The sequence below is a fragment of the Canis lupus genome, chromosome 25 (assembly GCF_011100685.1).
Source record: "Canis lupus familiaris isolate Mischka breed German Shepherd chromosome 25, alternate assembly UU_Cfam_GSD_1.0, whole genome shotgun sequence".
Lineage (NCBI taxonomy): Eukaryota > Metazoa > Chordata > Mammalia > Carnivora > Canidae > Canis > Canis lupus.
The window spans coordinates 13,024,843-13,044,797 of NC_049246.1; the positions used below are offsets into that span (position 1 = coordinate 13,024,843).

Genomic DNA, 19,955 nt, shown 5'->3' on the forward strand with positions numbered 1-19,955 from the left:
TTTTTTTAAAAATCTTTTTATTGTTTTCCTTATTCAAAAGAACAGTTCTTATTTACCGTAGAGTAATTAGATGATAGAGATAAACAAAGAGGAGAAAATGGAAAGACTTCCATAATTCCACCTCCCACCCCCTTAACATACTGCTGAATACCCTTGTAGACCATTTCTGTGCATGTGTTACATAGCTGGGGTGAACACAAAAAATACTTTTTCTCGCTTAGCACCAACACCAATGGTCAATAAATATTTATTTGTAATGTGATTTTAAGTTGTTGCCTCCAAGTGTTACCCTCTGATAGGGAGTCAGATGCAAAGCATGCAGGTGGGGGAGGGGTCATTTGGGGTCTCCACCAAAGAAGAAGGCAGTGGAACTGGCTGAATGCAGGCCGAAGTAGGTAGGAGCAGAGGCGGTAGCTTTGGAAAGCGATCCCAGTGATAAACCCAGCTCAGGTGTGGCAGAGGGGCATGACAAATGTAAGCTGTTTCCCAGCCGGTACAGGAGACTTCAGAAGGGCAGAGCCAAGTGTATGGGAGGGGCAGGTGCAGAGCCAGGTCACAGGCCAGCCCCTGGGGGCCAGCTAGTGAGGCAGTGGAGGTACAGGGAAAGCAGGAGGCAGGCCCAGCCCAGGAAATGAGACTGCCAGGAATGAGGCAGGAGAGCACACCCAGATGAGCAGCTTGGTCTTCCTGCTGGACCCTTCCTACAGGACCTTCTGGGCTCCTGCCCTCCAGAGTCCAGCAGCTAAGGACTGTGCCCACCCTGTGGATTATGAGGCAAAGGCTATTCCTACCCACCCTGAGCAGATGCTGTTGCCTTGGAGAAGTGGCAAGGATGACAGATTTCTGTGACTTATTGTGAACAGTTGGGACAGAGCTGTACTAGGTCTGGGATTGACATTCTATCTTATTTTCATTGCTCAACTAGGCTTGAAAAGTGTACCTTCCAGGACTCTCGGACCACAAATCCATGACTGGGAGCTTGCTCTGGTCTGTGATTTTCCTGTCTGCTCAAGCATTGTGCAACCCCTCCAGGCCCTGTACTGGGTTTTCCTTGTGTTTGCTCACATGCCTCTCAAGCTCCCCATTCTGCAGGCCAGCTGGGATTTCCTCCCCCGACACGTACTGGGCCTGTCCCCCCCCCACTCCCTCCCCCAGGACCCCTGCACTGCAGGAGTCAACCCAGCAGTGAGGGGTAAGAATGCAGGCAAGCCACAGCGCTAAGGTTGACATGGGCTACCCATGACACAAAGTATCTTGAAAGGCAGGCCAAGGAACCCGACTGACTTCAGAAGTAAATAGAGAGCCACTGAAGGGTTCCAAAGCATCAGACTTTGAAAGATTTATCTGGAAGCAGTATGGGGGATAGACGTACATGGGGAGAGGCTAAAGCAGTGGTTCATTCTGGCTTCTTTAGAATCACCCAGGAAAATGCTGTTTTTTATTTAATGCCTAACGCCTGGCTCAGAGACTCCGATTTAACTCAGACAGGAAGATATTTTTAAAATACCATGAGAGTTTTAAGTGAGAATAGGAAGTCCTAAAGAAAGGAAATTCCCTCAAAACATAACTGAGTTACGGTATACTTAATCTTTTAAAAGCCACCAGTGAGGAGTGTCTGGCTGGCTCAGTTGGTAGAGCATGTGACTCTTGATCTTGGGGTCATGAGTTCAAGCCCCATGCTGGGTTAGCTTAGTTAAAAAAAAATAAGCAGTAGTGAAAAGCTATTTCGAGGATTAAATTCACTTCTCCATACCCTCTTTAGGTCTCTGGTTCTTGCTCTCTTAGTTTTGCACAGTCCTAGAATTTGGGTCCACTACACTGGCACCCAACGCTCTCCCGCACTGCCTCTGCCCCTACTTACCAGCCTGCCACTCCTGCTCACCTAAGTCCTAGTCCGGTCACCCCAATGCTAAGAAATTTACCAAATTATCCAAATTCTGCATCTGCCTTCCAGATGGGACTCAGTCTTTCCCCTTGGTATCCCGTAAGCCCCCCTCCCACCCCCTTCTAGGTCCAGCTGGTAAAAAGGGAGAGATGGGAGAAGCGCTGCAAAAAGGAAGCATGTTGGTCATGGCACGGAGTGGATGTGATGGGGCACTGCTGTGACATTACAATGGAAGGAAAGAAGAGAGAGATTCCATCCAACCACCGCGAATTCTTGCAGCTTATTAACATTTTCTGAGACAAAAGCCCGTAGGAAGAAAAATATTTCCTAGGTTGCATATCTGTAGCTGTGGGAGGACTCGTGTTTCCGGCAACAGTGTAAGCGTGGTGGTTAACGCCAGAGGAGGATGAGCTGACAGGTGTGGCAAAGCAGAGCAGGAGCCTGTCAGGAGGAAAAGATAATAGAGATTAGTAAACCCTCGCTGGGGAGGATTACAGCCTCGCAGGAGCTGTGGCTTGGGAGTTGCCAGAGGGAGGAAGAGAGGCTCGGTGGGAAGGCCTGTGCTGGGTCTGCCTGCAGCCCCCATGTGAGCTGAATGAGCTTTCTCCAGCATGTCAGAAGGATTTTCCCTCCCCACGGAAAACAAAATGATTACAGTTTAAGACAAATGTAGGCTTAATTTTTATGTTTCCTCCATTAGTTTAAAGATTTTATTTATTTATTCATGAAAGACACACAGAAAGAGGCCGAGACACAGGCAGAGGGAGAAGCAGGCTCCCCCTGGGGAGCCCGATGTGGGACTCGATCCCAAGACCCTAGGAGTACGACCTGGGCCGAAGGCAGGCGCCAAACTGCTGAGCCACCCAGGCACCCCTTCTTCCATCAGTTTAATGGTTAAGATGGACTTGGTGTGGAGCTGGTACATAAGACAAGGATCTGGGCTAATGGGGACAGAGTCGTGCTTCTGTCGGTAGAGAAGACCCATGGGCTCTGAGATGCGCGAGGAGGCCCACAGGCCCACAGAGCGCCCACCCAGGGACTCCATGATTTGTTATTCATTCTCTCATGTTCTTTTCCTTTTGGACTTCGTTTTAAAATTCAGACACTCTCATTTAGAGGTAACACATCAAGCACATTTGCACCAAGGTGTTAATGATTTCTCACATCTTCTTTCCTGATGGCAGAATGCTGACTAGGGGTGCAATCCAAAGGTTGGATTATGAAACAGAGGTGGGGAGGGGAGAGTTATGTGTACAGCCACGTCCTGGCAGCATTATTCACAATAGCTAAAAGGAGGAAACAGCCCAAATATCTATTGAGAGGCAAATGGATAAACCAAATGAGGTCTGTACACACAATGAAACATCATTCAGGCCACAGGCTACTATGTGGATGAATGTTGCAGATAGTATGCTACATGAAACAAGCTAGTTATGAAAAGATAAATACCTATGATTCCATTTATGTGAGGTACCTGGAGTGTCCAGATTTGTAGAGACAGAAAGCAGAATGGGGCAGGGGTATGTGGCAAATGGGGAGTTAGTGTTCAACGGTTATGGAGTTTCAGCTTTTCAAGATGAGAAAGTTCTAGAGATTGGTATGCTCAACAATGTGAATATTCTTTAAACTACAGAACTACACACTTGAAAATGGTTAGGAAGGTAAATTTTACGTTCTGTGTATTTTATTACAGTTTTTAAAAAATGTTGAGGACAGTGAAAGCCAAAGATAAATGTTGCCTATTTTGAAATTTTACAATGAGCAGGCCCTGAATGAATTTTTTTTGTTTGTTTTACTTTTGGTTTTTTTCATTGTTGTTATTGCTGGGGTGTTTTGTTTTGCGTGCGAGTTTTTTTAAGGGACAGAAGGGAGCAATGTGTTGTAGCTATTGCTTTTCTATTCTGGAGTTCCCATCTCTAAATCTTCACTGGTAGGTGTCTGGGTGTCTGTCACCATCAGCACCATGCGTAGGAGCAGCAGGTCTGCTCCGTTACCCTTTACTGAAGGTCTGCTATAGTGCCAGGTGCTTTAGGCTGTTTCTCTGAGGACTCACAGAAGCCCAACTAGTTAGGCTCTATTATCCCTATTTTCCAGATGGAGACACTGAGATCTGGAAACTACTCTCGGATCAAAGGGCTGGTAAGTGGTGAAATCTGGCTTTGGAAAGTTCTTTTTCTCCCCACCTAAGACTGGTATTCATATTCCCCACAACCTCTTTATTCACCTTAAAAGATTACAAAACACTTATAAGTAGAAAATAAGTGTCTTCGTGTATTTTATTGAGAGCAAGTAGGGGAATCAGAGTGAGTAGAAGAGTCCAATTAAAGGACAGCCCACTGTGTGCACAGCTCCAGGCCAGTTTCCCATGCACCTGATCTTCACTCTATGCATTTAATCAAAACCTAGCTCAAGAAAATACCCTGTATCGTTAAGATACATATACACAGAGTTAACAAAAGTTTGTGAGCTCTTTTGGCACCACCAAGAAGCTCAGGAGCAAGGATTTCTGAGCTTGTTGTCTTCTCTCTTCCAACCAGGTAAGGGTAATGGGTGGAGGTGGCTGTCAGCCCACTCCTCACTCTTGTCCTGACTCAACTTCCCACTGCTTCTCTCTGCACTTAGGTCACAGCTCACACTCTGACCTACAAGGCTCTTTCAGGACAGCCCTGGCTGCTTCCTGCTCCTTCTCTTGGCTGACACATGTGTCCAGTTCCACCTTAAGTTACACATCACTTTCTCATATCTTTTTCATAATAGTAAGCACCCCTATTTATTTACTGTACTGGGCACTGGGTTAAAAACTTAACATATGGGGGCACCTGGGTGGTTCAGTGGTTAAGCGTCTGCCTTCAGCTCAGGTCATGATCCTTGGTCTTGAGATTGAGTCCTGCGTGGGGCTCCCTACAGGGAGCCTGCTTCTCCCTCTGCCTGGGTCTCTGCCTCTCTCTGTGTGTCGCTCATAAATAAATAAATAAATAAATAAATAAATAAATAAATAAATCTTTTTAAAAAATGCTGAACATATGTTCTCTTTCTTCATTTGTAGAGCAATCCTTCAAGGTAGCTATTACAGATCCCATTTTACAGATGAGGAAACTGAGCCTCAGAAATATGCAGGAATGTGCCCATGGGCACAGACCTAAGAAGTGGCAGTCGGAATTTGCATCGGACCTGCCTGACTCCAAAGCCAATGCTCTCAAACATGAACTGTCTACATGACCAAGTTGTACTTCTCAGACACTACTCACACTACCCCACCACGAATAACAATCCTTGATCCCACCACCCCTGCCCCCCATGTGCAGGCACTTTCTGTGACTTTAGCTTACTCACCTCCACAGCACCCTGGTCATGCTTACTACTGTTAGTGCACAGGTATTGAGCACCTGCTATGGGCCAGGCCTGTGTGGTGTGCACATGACAGCGAGGTGAACAAGTCATATCATTATAATTTCTTTGAATCAATCCTCTGAACCAAAAATATTGGGCTGCAAAATAACTTCTATGAACTACTTTGCTCACACTTGTCATAAACCAAGTTTCCTGAGCATCGGTGACTGGGAGAGAAAGTGGTGACCTCTTCTTTAAATGCCCACAGAGTATTTTCTTGCAGAAAGGGAAGCACATGAAGATTTGGTCATCCAGGTGTCCTGCAAGGTGCTTTTAAGAAGTCAGCTGCAAAGGCAGGAATGTTACACAACTAGAATTTTGGGGTCGCAGGTATCCAGCTCACTCATCTTCAACTTATCTTCCCTAGATGTGAAGGGGCTCCTGCCTCACCTGGCTGACACTTCAGAAAACCATCAAGTCATCCACTGTCACTCATGCACTGTGTCGACAAAGAACAAGATGCCCCAGTGTCAGGGATTCTGTCCCCAGACGGTAAACCAGAGGGAAGCTGCATTAACTCTCGTAGGCCGTGAAAGTGCCATTTACCAGATTACTATTTCACAGCAATCAGAGCACCTGCCTCATTAAATTAAATAATGATAATCACATGGCTCCATTAAAACATGTGAATAAGAAATTAACTAGCACGTAGAGGCCTTAGGAATTATATTCTGTGCCTTAGGAATCATGTTTGCTCCATGAAACATGTCAAGTCAGGGAATTCCACTGTTAATAGGCCACCCTGTGAAAGGCAGCCCAGCCTCTTACCTCTTAACTACTTTGAATCATCAATATGGAAGATAAAACAGCTTTGGGGAAGATGATTAGATATTGCCAGCAAAGGCTGGCGCTATGTAGCTACAACCTTGGGAATGTTACTTTTCTTTCTGGAAACACATTGGAGTGGTATATCAATCAGCCATGTGGGCCCCAACCTTTCACTCCACTTTCCTTCCATTGAGAAATGTTGTATTTATGAGGCTAGGCTTATAAAGGTAAATATCTCTGGCATCTGATCAGAAGCTCTTTTCCCCCCTGTTTGTATTGCCTATATTCTTGGTGTTTCATGTATTTCTTTTATTTTAAAAAAGGCAGTATTAGAACCTGTATTCTCATTGACTTCTGGTCTACGATTTTTCTTCTGGAAAGATGTTCATTAATATGGTAGGACTAGGGGATCCCTGGGTGGTTCAGCGGTTTAGCACCTGCCTTTGGTCCAGGGCGCGATCCTGGAGTCCCGGGATCGAGTCCCACGTCAGGCTCCTGGCATGGAGCCTGCTTCTCCCTCCTCCTGTGTCTCTGCCAATCTCTCTCTGTCTATCATAAATAAATAAATAAATCTTAAAAAAATATGGCAGGACTAAGTCATAGTTATTTCTTTATAAAAGGTAGAGGAAACCAGGTTTGGGGGTGATGGCAAATGGGATTTTAGCCTTTCTCTAATTGTTGAACATTTTCTAAAGAAGCATATATTTATGCATTACTAATTTACTTAAAAATTAAAATGTAAATAAGCATAAACAATAATGTGGCAAAAGCACATCGTAACTGATTTGGAGTTTGCTATTGATTCCCCTAAACTCAGCTGAACTGATGTCTTCCCTGGGTCCTTGCTCCCTACTGATGAATTCACTCAGTCTGCACAGTTTCTGCTGTTGCTGCTTGGCCAGGCCTGTGCACAGCCACCCAGTGCTGAGCACTCCACATTTCCTGGTAGTGATTTCTGCCAAGCCTTGTGGGGTAAAGCTGCCCATGCCCAGAGGGCTGCTTCCTACACCCCCAGAGCTTCAGACTCTCTATGATCCCAAATAGACTTCAGTTCCCTTCAAATCTCCCAGCCCTGTCTTTTTGTGCATGATATGGGGGGAAACATTCCTCTCCCTAAGATTGATTTTAGTCTTTGAGGCTGGGATGAGCACCATATTGGGTCTAGGCTCTCTGCCTCTTTTCCTTGACTTGACTCAGGAATTCACATGTTCATCATTTGCTTCAAGGACCTTAAAAACATTCTCTTTGAAGACCCTCTTCCCTTTGCAAATCACTCAGGAAGATAATTTGGAGGAGGAAAAAAAAAAGAATCCCCTCTGGCCTCATATGTAAACAGCTTAGATTTGGCCTTATATATTTACTTATACATGCATGTGAGGAAATATATGTGTGTGTATTTGAAAATGTAAAACCATATTTATATATGTAGATATAGAAAGGAGTACAGAAATCAACCGCTAAAAGTAGTGCCTCGCTATAATTTTACCTCTTGTTGTTTTCAGAATTTTACTTTTACTGTGGCCCAATATATCCTTATTAATATAGTTCCAGCTCATAATTAATTCTCAATGGGACGCACTATTTTTACATGTTTGGAAAAAACTCCTTATGCCTTTAAATATTGCTATTTAAAAAAAAAAGAATCTTGCAAAGGCCATCGGAGAGTAAAAAGATTTCAAAATACCAGAGGTTTATTATTAATGCTATTTTACATAATACATTCAGGATGACTTGTAAATGATGAAAAATTATGGTATAAAATTCAGTGAGTGGCCACGACCAACAGAGAAAACGTATGGTTAGGCACTCATTTTATGTTTTCACCTTCCTGTATCCACTACATCTTTTTTTGGAATTCCGCTTACACAATTAAATATATGCCCCTTGACACAAACACATGTAAGATACATATCCCTATGAATAAATGGAAAAAAGAATGAAAATGTACTAACACAAAGGAACTTTCTTGGTTTCTTAAATCACTCATTCGATTAATCTCACTTGGTTCTTAGGGTGGCTAAGCTTGGAAAAGCAGACTCAAAAACATCTGTTGTCCAGAAAAAGAATCTGTAATTCAAGACAAAAGAGTTTAAAAAAATGAAGACAAGATGGACAACAGCTCATTCAGCTAGAACACATGGTGTTTGTGTCAGGCAGGTGAAGAAGATGGGCATGTTTACCTGCATCTTTAATTTGCAGTGGCTTGGCTCTTGGCATAATCCATGCGCTCAGCAGTAAGAGAAAGCATGCTTAATTACTTAAGAGACCAAGAGAATAAGAGCAGGATCTTTATTAATGGAGGCGTTTCTGGCCTGTTGTGCTTCTTCCTTTGATAAGATGATTATGGCTTTATCGGTTCCAGTCTTGTCAGGACCGTGGACAGCTCTAACGCAGCGGGGAGTGTCTCCTCCGTCTCCTACTTGTAGAATTTTAGAGGAAAATAGACCTGAATGATTAACTATTTTCACACCTCCACCTTCTGGACAAGGAAATGGATGCTCATAAAAGTTAAATGACATGTTCAAGTGACACGCTTATGTCCAGAAAGCAGTCCTTCCCTGAACATAGCACACCATAAAGAAGAGAACATTAGAGGCAAAGGGTTTAAATCCACATTCTGCCTCTTAATAGCTGTGTGGAATTGGGGCTTCAGTTTCCTAATGCTGTAAAATGGCTCTAAGGATGTCTCTGATGTGTAGCAGTGAGCCCAGAGATAATGGGAAATTCTAAGCCCAACCTGACCAAGATTGGTCATAGCTAATGATAGCTAATGATAATATCAACAGTCAGTCCACGTACCTTACTAAGAAACAGCTAAGTGCAAAATACCACCAAGGGGCTGTTGGCATGCCCAAATCAGCAAGACTATGAATTCCAGAGAGCTTGGAGCTCTATCTGACTTATAAGCCATATATCCGCCCTTTAGGGCAAGCAGTTTCAGAGATAATAATTTATCCTCTTTTTTCTCATATCACAAGGTTTAAGTATTAGCAAAACCATATGTCCATAATAGAGTAGTTGGAACCCACATTTATCACCTTAGCAAACTGGGACCTTCCGTGCAATCTCAACACCTTGCTCTATAGCCTTCTAGACTGCATGTTTTGCATCAGTCTCTCCCATCCCACGTGTCTCTCTTGCTTAGATAGTGTTAATATCACCAATATCCATGCTCCCTTTCTCTGCACCTAACCCTTCCACTCTGCGTGGGGTGTTTACTGAGCACCTGCTGTGAGAAGGCAGGCATAGTTCTTGGCTTTGTGAAGCCACCATCCAAGGGAGAAGACAGACACTAAAAAAGCAATTACAGTAAAATAGGAGTGTTATCACCTATAAAGATCTCCCTGTTTCAGAGTAGTGAAAAGTAGCTCTTTCTTATAAAGAGCTTAAGGACTCTCATCCAAACTGAAGAAAAGTGACAGAAGAAATCATTATTATTATAATGGCCCAGTTGTCTCCTCTACAATAGATGCATAATGGCAAAACCCAGAATTTCAAATCTTATAAAATAAAATATATGAATTTTCTTAGTGCTGTCATTTTTTTCCTCCACTGGAAAAAATAACATCAGAATGGAATCTTTCTAATATATATAAGACACAAAAGGAAATCTTCTAGAAGTGCATTAAAATATACATCACAAAGCTCAACACTGTGCCAATAATCACATTAGAAAGCACACAAAGGATTAAAGTTCAGATTATTGATAGATCAGTGAAGAAGGGGTGTTTGGGAGTTGTTGATTATATGATTAATGTGGATGTGTATTTTGTACATGCTTTTCTACTTTTGAGCCATGTTACTTGATTTATTACATAAATTTCACATCTAAGTCTTATTATACAGAGCATAACTAATACTAATAAGGATTTGTGTGCCAATTTTCATTTTTACAGAACTTTGTAAGCATTAATTAATCCATTCAGCCCTTTGTTGAAAGAGATATGTTTTGCATCTCTAGCTTCAGAGACTAAGGACTATGTACACTTCACCTCAGGGCATTAAGGGAATCAGTGCTACAATCTGGGTATTTAAGCACAGAAAATCCCTGTCCTCATTTGTACTTGTGTTCTTGTGGATGTGTGTGTGTCTAAGTATGTTTTCCCTCACTCTCTTTAACTTTTGTTTTTTTCCTCCTATTTTTACTCTCCAATCTTAGAAATCAGCAGTCAGAAAAAAACTTATGTTAAAAAAGAAATTAGGGTGCCTGGGTGGTTCAGCGGTTGAGTATCTGCCTTTGGCTCAGGACATGATCCTGGGCTCCTGGGATCTAGGCCTGTATCGGACTCCCCCACAGGGAGCCTGATTCTCCCTCTGCCTATATATCTGCCTCTCTCTGTGCTTCTCTCATGAATAAATAAATAAAATCTTAAAACAAAAGAAATTAGAAGAAAAAGAAGTTAAACTAAAAAGAAAAATATATAGTTTCTAAATAACTCATACTAACTTATATGATACCCAACTGTCCTTCCCATGATTTACTACTATTTTGTTAGAAATTATCATTAACAGCTATCCCGTGTTGAGTGAGTTTTATACTGGGCATTTTGCCAGACTCCCAGGATGAAGTTGTTCCCCCCAGCTCTTTTTTTTTTAATGAAAGAGAACAAGGTCCTTGCTTTCAAGGAACTTATGGTATATGGGGGGGGGGGGGGAACCATGGAAATGGGTACCTGTGATATGCTACGTTAAATGATATGATAGCTGTACTCCTGGGTGTAAAGACAGCATTCAGGAGTGTTTGATCTAGTCTGAAGCAGTCATGAGAGAGTCCCTGGAGGAGACGAAGCCTTAGAACAGTCTTAGGAGAAGAATGAGAGCTGTCAGAATGAGGTGGGGAACCAGCCAGAAGAGCAGCACAGACAGCAGCAAGGAATCCGATCCAGCATGCTGAGTATGTGTGTGGTGGGCTGGGATGGCGGGGGAGAGAGGCAGGGAGAGAAAGCAGCAAAGTGTTTATCTCTGTTACAGCACAGTGATCCAGGTAAAGAGTGAAAGCAGTCAAATTTGGAGCACAGATAGAAGCCAACCCCACAGCTAATGCGAAGCCATAATTTCCTGCTGGTGACACTGTATTATCTATTTTGTACACATTTAATGGAATGAAACTGTATTTCTGAAGGTATTTTTCTTAAAATTTGCCTCTTTCATTTGAGCCTCTGATGGCACCAGCAGCTATAGTTTCTCAGGATGCCAAGTGAGAGAATGATTTTTCTGCCTTGTCATTCATTCTACAAATACTGATGTAAAAAAATTTTTTTTTGAACAAAACAAATACTGACATCAAGCTCTTCACTGGATGATAGTGAATGCTAACAAGATCACACCACCCTCAAGGAGCCCATGGTCCAGGGGGGAGAGGAAGCAGCGACACCAGTCATTTTCAAATTCCAGAATACAAGCTAATACACATATGCTCAAGGGATTACAAGGACACAGAACAGGGGTGTATTCGTCAGCGCAGGTGGCTGTAACAAAATACCATAGGCTGGGGGCTTAGACAACAGGAATCTGTTTTCTCACAGTCTAGGAGGCAGGAGGTCCAACATCAAAGTGTCAGCAGGGTTGTTTTCTCCTGAGGCCTCTCTCCTGAGCCTGTAGAAAGTCACATTTTCCTGGTGTCCTCATGTGGTCTCACTACTCTGTGCACCTGCAGGTCTGGTGTCTCCTCCTCTTGCCATAAGGACACTGGTTATATTGGATTAGAGCCCACCCTGGGGGAGGCTCATTTTAATTTAATCACTTCTTTAAGGGCTCTGTTTCCAAATAGAGTCACATTCTGTGGTACTAGAGGTTTAGGGCCTCAACATAGGAATTTTGAGAGAACACAATTCAGTCCATAACAACGGGTATTTATTTAATAACTTGGTGGTGGGGTGGAGGAGGATCAAGAAAGGCTTCCCAGATGTGTTTCCCAGGGTGCATTTGGGAGGATAATAGTTGGCAGGCGGAGAAGGACATGAGACACGAGGATGTGGAAATCAGAGGGCACATTCCAAGTGGAGCAGGCTTGCTTCCAGGCTATGAGGTGCCTTGGTGCAAGTCAGAAAAAGGCATCCTCAGGTGTAGGTGACAGAACCACTTCTCGGCTTCTGCCTATACCTTCCCTTTGTATACTGGGGCTTCTCTGCTGGGAGATAGGATGCCAGCACTGCCCCACCTGGGCCTTGGGATGCACAGCCTGGAAGTTAGCCCTCCATGAGCCATGCTGGGTCAATGCAGGAGGACAGCCAGGGAGAAATGTTCCTCTTTTCCAAATCACACAGGGTAAGAACCCATGGAGACAAGCCCCCATTACACACAGAGGGAGACCCCTTAGTGTCAGCTTTGCCTCTTTCCCTGCTTCACTATTTCCCCGTTTCCATTCCTACTCCACAGAATCATTTCCCAAAAGAAAGTATCTGTCCACAAGTCCGTATTTCAGGGACTGCTTTCCGGGTTTCTCCTGGCCTAAGACTGTGATCATACAATTTTGGGATATTTTTTAGAGTAAAAGGAGGAAGCTAGAACAAATTACCCTGGGACACTAGGCATGAAACTGAATGTTACCAGGCTTATAGGGACATATGATTAGTACTTTTGTTTTCTCATTCTTAAAAATTAAGGAGCTGTTTACACATAGTATAACTCATTCTTTTCAGTATACAGTTCCGTGAACTTCAACGGATATATACAGTTGTGTAACTACCACCACAGTCAAGATATGGATACAGTTCCACACACCCTCATATCCCCCTGGGCCTCTTTGTAGTCAATCCCTCCCCTGGCTTAGCTGTTGGCAATCAAAGATCTTTCTGTCCCTTATGCCGTTGCAAAAGTGTGAGTAAATGGATTCATCGTGTCTGTAGCTTTTCGAATCTGACTTCTTAGCACAATGCACATAAAATTCACACATGTTGTTACTTGTATCAGGAATGTGTTTCTTTTTATGGCTAAGGAATATTCCATATTATAGATGTCCCACAGATTGTTATCCATTCCCTAGTTAAGGGACTTTTGGGTTGTTTCTGGTTCTGGCAATCATGAATGAAACCACTATAAACATTTGTACACAGACTTTTGTGAGAATATAGATTTTCATTTTTATGAGGGTAGTTATGTAGGAATGGGGTCAGTCATATGGTCAATGTGTGTTTAATTTACATGAAACTCCCAAACTGTTTCCCAAAGTGGCTGTATCATTTTCCTTTGCTACCAGCAACATGTGAAAGTTCTGGTTTCTCCACACCATCATCAGCACTTGATAACATCAGCGTGGCCAGCCTCCTTTTAATCCTGCTGAAGAGTTTGAACTTAATCCTGGAAGCAAATAGGCAAACTGCTCAAGGGATGTAAGCAGAAGGTGCCATGGTGGGACCTGTGTTTTGGGGAAATCACCTCCTCTTCAGGGGGACTGGTGATGATGCTTTAAATCAGGAAAAAAATGATGAGGGTCTGAATGAAAGCAGTGGCAGGAGAAGTTTCAAAGATGTGTAAGAATAGAATAAATAAGACTTGATCTCCTAGGGGTGTGAGTGTAAGAGAGACAGAGAGACGAGAGAGACACAGAAAGAGATAAATTGAAAGAGTTACATAAAAACAGTTGTTTCCTCAATTCTTTTGTCAGTTGCTTCAGAATAACTAGAAAAGATTACCTGGTAGCTTTGCTAATTTTCCCACCAAGGCTGAATTAGCTGGGTTGATGCAAAATAAAGCACAAATAAAGAAATAAAGTTTTATTAGTCTTATGGACTGAATTGTGTCCCCTTGAATTCATACACTGAAGTCTTAAACACCCTCCCCAGTACCTCAAAATGTGATGCTATTTGGAAATAGGGTCTTTAAGGAAGTAAGGAAGGTTCAATGAGGCCAGAAGGGTGGGACCCTAATCCGATATGCCTGTTGTCATTATAGCAAGAGGAGGAGACACCAGACATGCAGGTGCACAGGGTAGTGAGGCCACGTGAGGACACAGGGAGAATGTGGTTCACTCCAGGCTCGGGAGAGACCAACTCTGCTGACCTCTGGATCTTGGACTCTCGGCCTCCTGGACTGTGAGAAAACAGATTTCTGTTGTCTAAGCCCCCCTGTCTGTGGTATTTGGTTATGACAGCTCTAGCAGACTAATATAGTTAATTCACACATTTCTCCAGATAACAAAGATCTATTCAAGTTTTAAAACTTTTAAAATGTCTAATCATTTTGGAGAGATATATTTCTAAGCTGTTTCTATAAATGACAATGTAATGAGCATATTTAACCCCTTGTTGATATGTGCAGACCCCATCTATCTTCATTTTTTTTAATCAGGTGATAATGTGGTGCTGCCATGGCCTCAGGTAGCTGAGAGTGCAGAGTTATCTGCTTCCTCCCAGGGTGGCCCCGGCATTCTGTGCTTGTTGAGGACTTTGGTGTTTCTAGGGCTGGTTTTATTTTTGTCTTGGTCTCCTCCCCCACCAGGTTGTATTTTCTTCTGCCTTTTCATGTTCTGCCTCTAGAAGCTCCCACATTCTCCAAAGGTGCTTCTTACTGGCTGTGAGTTGGACACCAGATAACCATGTTTGCTGCAATTCTGTCTAAATATTCATGGAGTTTTGTCAAAAATCCTGGGACATTTCTTTTGGTGCCTCCAAGATGCTTTGACTTCCTTCCCAGGTTTTGGTAGCATCACATGTTTGAGATGGCCATCTAAATGACTGCCAGGTATGTGAGATGTTACATTTTGGGCCAAAATGATGGAGAATCCTCCCTAAGAGGTACAAATGGTTTCCCAGGGGTCTGGAAAGTGTGGTTTATTTATATCTTTCACCTGTGTCCTGTCTGCCTCTTCCGGAAGCCTGCAGTCTTCCAGCGTGTGCAGGCTGCTCTGTGGAGCTGCTCTCAGAGATGCTTCCCTTCTTGCCTTCCCAGCTTGACATTCTGCTGAATTTGTAACTCTCCTGGAAGACAGATGCAATTTATCTTCCTACATCTCTATAAAGATCCAGAAAGATACACCAACTCATTAGAATTCATTCAGAACCATCACAAAAATCAGGGCCCATAGACCAATGAGGCAATTTTTTAAATGTCAAAACAAAAATCTTGAGGACCAAAATTGAAGTTGAGCAAATTGGCCCATGAGACAGAGGCCATGGGTATTAGTTCTGATTTGGCACAGCCAGGCTGAAGGAAAAATGCTCAAGCCTCCTGTTCAGCTCTGAGCTGAGCTGCATTAAGGACACTGAGGACCAGCTAACTGCCTATACACTGACCACACTCATGCCATGGCTTCCTAAGTATTATTACAGAGGACCAAGGAGCAACAAGGTGGACAGGTCATCCTTTTGAGCATCCGCACTGCTAATTCCAGAGCCATAAACCTGTCTCCCCTCCATGTCTTTCCTGTGATATTTTAAATCTAACATCCTTACTCTGCCAAAAGATATAGAAAAAAGATGTTTCCAGTTTATTTTATGGATACAGTCAGATCCAGGTAAGCCAATTACCTATTCAAAGCAGGATTTTTACTCAAAAACACAAGCACCAAATGAGAAAGCCAACAGTCCCTTCCCTACCACCTTCCTACTACCCCCATCAGCCTTCAGTCCCAGTCACACCTCTCTACTGGAACACTGGTTCACAAGACTGTCATTGAGATTAACAAAATGGCACTCTGTGACCTTGAGACTATCATAGAGCTTTCATAGGGTTTCCAGGGCCTCTGAAATAATGTAAGGAGGTTGGTTGGACCATTGAGGAGTCTGTTTCTAATCAATATTTACTCCATAAATATTAAGCACCTACTATGGGCAAGGCAGTGAGCTGAGTACCATGGGAGAGGTTGCAAAGACAAGACAGACTAGAATCCTGCCTCCAAAGATCTTGCTGTTTAGACTTTAGCAGGGAATAGAGAATCATACATAAATGTCTAGACCACAGATAGAAAATGGATGGATTCAAGATGGCCAATAATTCTTTCCCACCAGGGGTGCAGTTGCGTTCCCCTGCCCTTGAATCCAACTGACCCTGTGGGCTGTCTGCACCAATAAAAAGAGTGACAGTGAAGCTGTGTAATTTCTAAGCTGGCCCTCAAGAGATCTGTACTTTCTGCCATTGCTGCTTAGAATGCTCCCTCTTAAAAGCCATGAAAGTAGTTCAACTTCCCTGAGCCTGCTGAACTATGAGGAAGCTCAATTAGCCACATGGAGAAGAGGTTCTGTGAAGGATGCTGATCAGGATATTGATCCTAACCTCATTCACAGGATATACATACTGAGATATTTAGACACCGAGAGGCCGAATATACAGTTGACCCTTGAACAACATGGGAGTTGGGTGCCAACTCCCCAAGCAGCTGAAAACCCACATATAGCTTTTGGATCCCTCAAAACTTACCTATTAATAGCCTATTATTGCCTGAAAAACTTACTGATAACCTGATAGTTGATCAACACATGTTCTGTATATGTATTACATACTGTAATCTTACAATGAAGTAAGCTAGAGAAAAGTAAATGTTGCTAAGAAAATCATAAGGAAGAGAAAATACATTTACAATGCTGTGCTGTGTTTATAAAAAAATCCGTTTATAAGTGAACCTGCACATTACAAACTCACGTTGTTGAAGGGTCAACTGTATGTAACTGACTCTCAAATACTTGAGAAAAATAGTCTCTTGCTCATATAATACATGATATAACATAAACATATATTACATAGATAACAAAACAAATGGAACAAAATATTAACAGTATGTGAATCTGGGAGGTATGGGTGTTCTGTGTACTATTCTTACCCTTGCAATGTTTCTGTATATTTGAAGTTACATATTTTCAAATTTAAAGTTACTGAAAAAGAAATTCTGATATAGACATATTTATCCTTGTAGATAAAGAGTATATTAACCTGATGTTTACCCATGGATGACAGCGGCCCAAGAGAAACCATATAACCTTGCTGGGCTTCATTTAATTTAATCCAACATTTATTGGTGAACCTGGCCTGTCCCTCTCATATTACTAGGATGATTTCGGACACAAAGTACATACTCAGGATGCCAGGTTTCATGGCCCTAACTCTGGCCAGCAGTGTGGCCACTGAAGGGAAGGGGTGAGGATATTCTAGAAGGCCATCAGGCTCTGTCTGCCTCCACCCATGAAGAGGCAAATCCTAGCTCTTCCTCTTCAGGTGGAGGAGCACGGTCTTCATTTTACTTTGTGCATTCATATGGTAGAAACTAGAAACTTCTTACACTGCCGGTTTAAGGGAAAAGCCTACACACATCCCTTAACCCTACCGTCCTCTTCATGGCCTGAATCATTCTACACCAAGTATTTCCCAGATATAGCTGTGTGTCATGTTGGGTGTCGCTATTTGCCCTGTGCTATAGCTTAATTCATGGTTTAACAAGGGGTGGTATTGTTGACTATTTTAATTTTTATTTGATGGCCTCTACAAGCTCCCATGTTATTTATTTATTATTTATGTTTAAATATTTTATTTATTTATTTATTTGACAGAGAGAGAGCACAAGTCAGGGGAGCGGCAGGCAGAGGGAGAGGGAGAAGCAGACTCCCAGCTGAGCAGGGAGCCTGACTTGGGGCTCCATCCCAGGACCCTGGGATCACGACCTGAGCCAAAGGCCATCCAGGCACTCTTACAAGCTCCCATTTTAGAGAATGTTCACAAGAAGAGAGCTTGTGCGAGACCCTGCTCTGGATCTGTGCCTTCCTCCACAACCTTCTTAATCCGAGATTTTTCAGCCTGTTTCTAAGCAGCAGGGACTTGTCTAGTGCAATCAGAGGCGACCTTAATTAGAATCTAGATCTTCTAACATCTCCCTGCTGGTTAGTGCTACTTTCAGAAACAGACTGCTCGAAGCGAGGCTGCAGGCTACTGCGTGTGTCTGAAGGAGAGGGAGAGAATATGATATTCACGTGGTCTACGGAGGCTTAGAGCGACGGGGCCCTTTGCTTGCAAAAGGGAGTCCAAGCAAGAGAGAATTAGGGGGTAACTTCATTTCCTGATCTTCTCATTTCCCTACCCTCTGCGCCCCCTGCCCCCACCCAATAGCTTTGGTCCAGGCATAGACTCAGGAGGGGTGGAGAAATTAAGAAGAAAGAGCAGAATGGGGATAGTGTGAGTGCAGAGAGGAGAAAGCTCTGAGCTCTCCCTCCTCCAATTAGGCCCTGCAGCTGAAAAACAGCTTAACCCTACCCATCCTGGCAAGGGTGTGAAAATGTTCCTCCCCACAAAGCTGCTTTTAGCCTTTGCCTTTTGAAGTAGAGATGGGAAAACAGGGGAATTATGTGGGGAAAGTGCTCTCTTATTTCTTTCCTCCAATCTTGGAAAAGAGAACTCATGCAAGGAAACAAGAAAATTAAAACAAAAAACAAAACCAAGAAAACCCTTCAATACACTGGTCTACTGGATGCATGCCCTAAGCAATTCTGCAAAATAGACCTGATCTCAGGGGGTGATACAACAAACCAGAACTATTACCAAAGATAAAAATGGATGGGAAGAGACTGAAATTATTATTTGCCTAAAAACCTCTGTTTGTGGAGTACAAATCACCTACAATGTACCATCTGGCAAGCTACGAAGTCAGCTTTAAGCAAGTGTACCTACTGTCATTTACATTTTAATTATTATATCTTATGGGACAGCTAAATTTTATTGAAATACAAATTTGTTTACCCAAATATCTCTTTGCCATATGGCTTAATAATTGGGCCTGTCTTATTAGCTTCATGGGGTCAGGATGAAGAATAATGATGTTTCATAATAGCATGTTATTCTAGAATAATGATGTCCCAGCTATAACTAATAAGCAAGTTCCAAACCAGCCTTGGGAGCTACACTTGAAGACATAAAATATCATTTGAAAATCTCTCCTCAAAAGAATTGTTCTCTACTGCTGCCCTCAAATCATGTGTGAGGGATTTGAATTGATCTTAAAATAGACAGAAAATACAGAAGCCAGTCTTTGTGTCTGGGGAGGGAAGAGCTACCTCTTCCGAGGTTTATTCATTCCTGACCAAGGAACATTTTATTTTGTCATAATAGAAAAAAAAAGGGCTTTTTTTCTGAAATGACATATTTTGTGATGAGACAGGAGGCTCCTTCTACCTTGGAAAGAGGAAGTAGTTTGTTTTGTTTTTAAATAAATCCAGTATTCCCTCTTTTCATTTAGAAATTCTCTCCTTGATCCTCAGAATTAGTCTCTGAAAACTAAAGAGGTTTGGAGAAGTTAACAGGTCAGAGGTTCTGCTATGACTTTCTTATTTCCTCTCTCCTTGTCTGCTGCTGCTTGAGAACAGGGAAGAGGAGCAGAGGCTTGTTCATTTTCACAGGGACAGTGATTTTTCCTTCCTTGTGTGAACAAGGAAAGGAAAGATGCCAAATGCAGGGCTCAAGGGTGATCAGAGCTTCAACCAAATCCAGAACAAGCAGCAAAGCCTTCTCTTTGATTTGCCCCAAAATCAGGTTGGGATTGCCATTCCCACTGCCATGCCTGGGTCACCCCAAATTGGTCTCAGTGGCTAGGAAAGACTAGAAACAGAGGCCAAGAGCCAAAGTGGTTGGTAAACTGGAGTCAGCCATCGTTGGCCGTGGATTAAGGACATGGAAGTCAAGAAGGTATAGCCAAGCCAGTTCTAATTCTGGCTGTGTGAAGGTGGAGCTGTGTGGTAGGTGGCTGTACCTCAGGAGCTGGCCACCTGTGTGCTGGCCCTGGCAGGGATAGCAGATGAGGAGAGCTACAGGGATGCTCCTGAAATCCTGGCCAAGAGGAAGTGCCACCTTTCCTCCCTGTCCTTTTTACAGAGCTTCTATGGATGATGATGATGATGATGATGATGATGATGATGATGACAAAAGGCACCTTTATGATTCTGTCAACTGTCCAGTCACATGGCACACATAGTGTCATTATGTGGTAGGCAGGTTG

General features: G+C 42.9%; 1 long non-coding RNA gene across 1 annotated transcript; it reads right to left on the reverse strand.

Moving 5' to 3' along the window:
* Nucleotides 1–2,073: 2,073 nt before the first annotated feature.
* LOC102153693 lies at nucleotides 2,074–19,845 on the reverse strand. The gene is made up of 3 exons (XR_005378437.1): nucleotides 19,710–19,845; nucleotides 14,832–14,961; nucleotides 2,074–2,326 (listed from the first exon to the last, which is right to left on the reverse strand). It is a non-coding gene; the product is annotated as an uncharacterized LOC102153693 (long non-coding RNA).
* Between the last annotated feature and the right edge of the window lie 110 nt (nucleotides 19,846–19,955).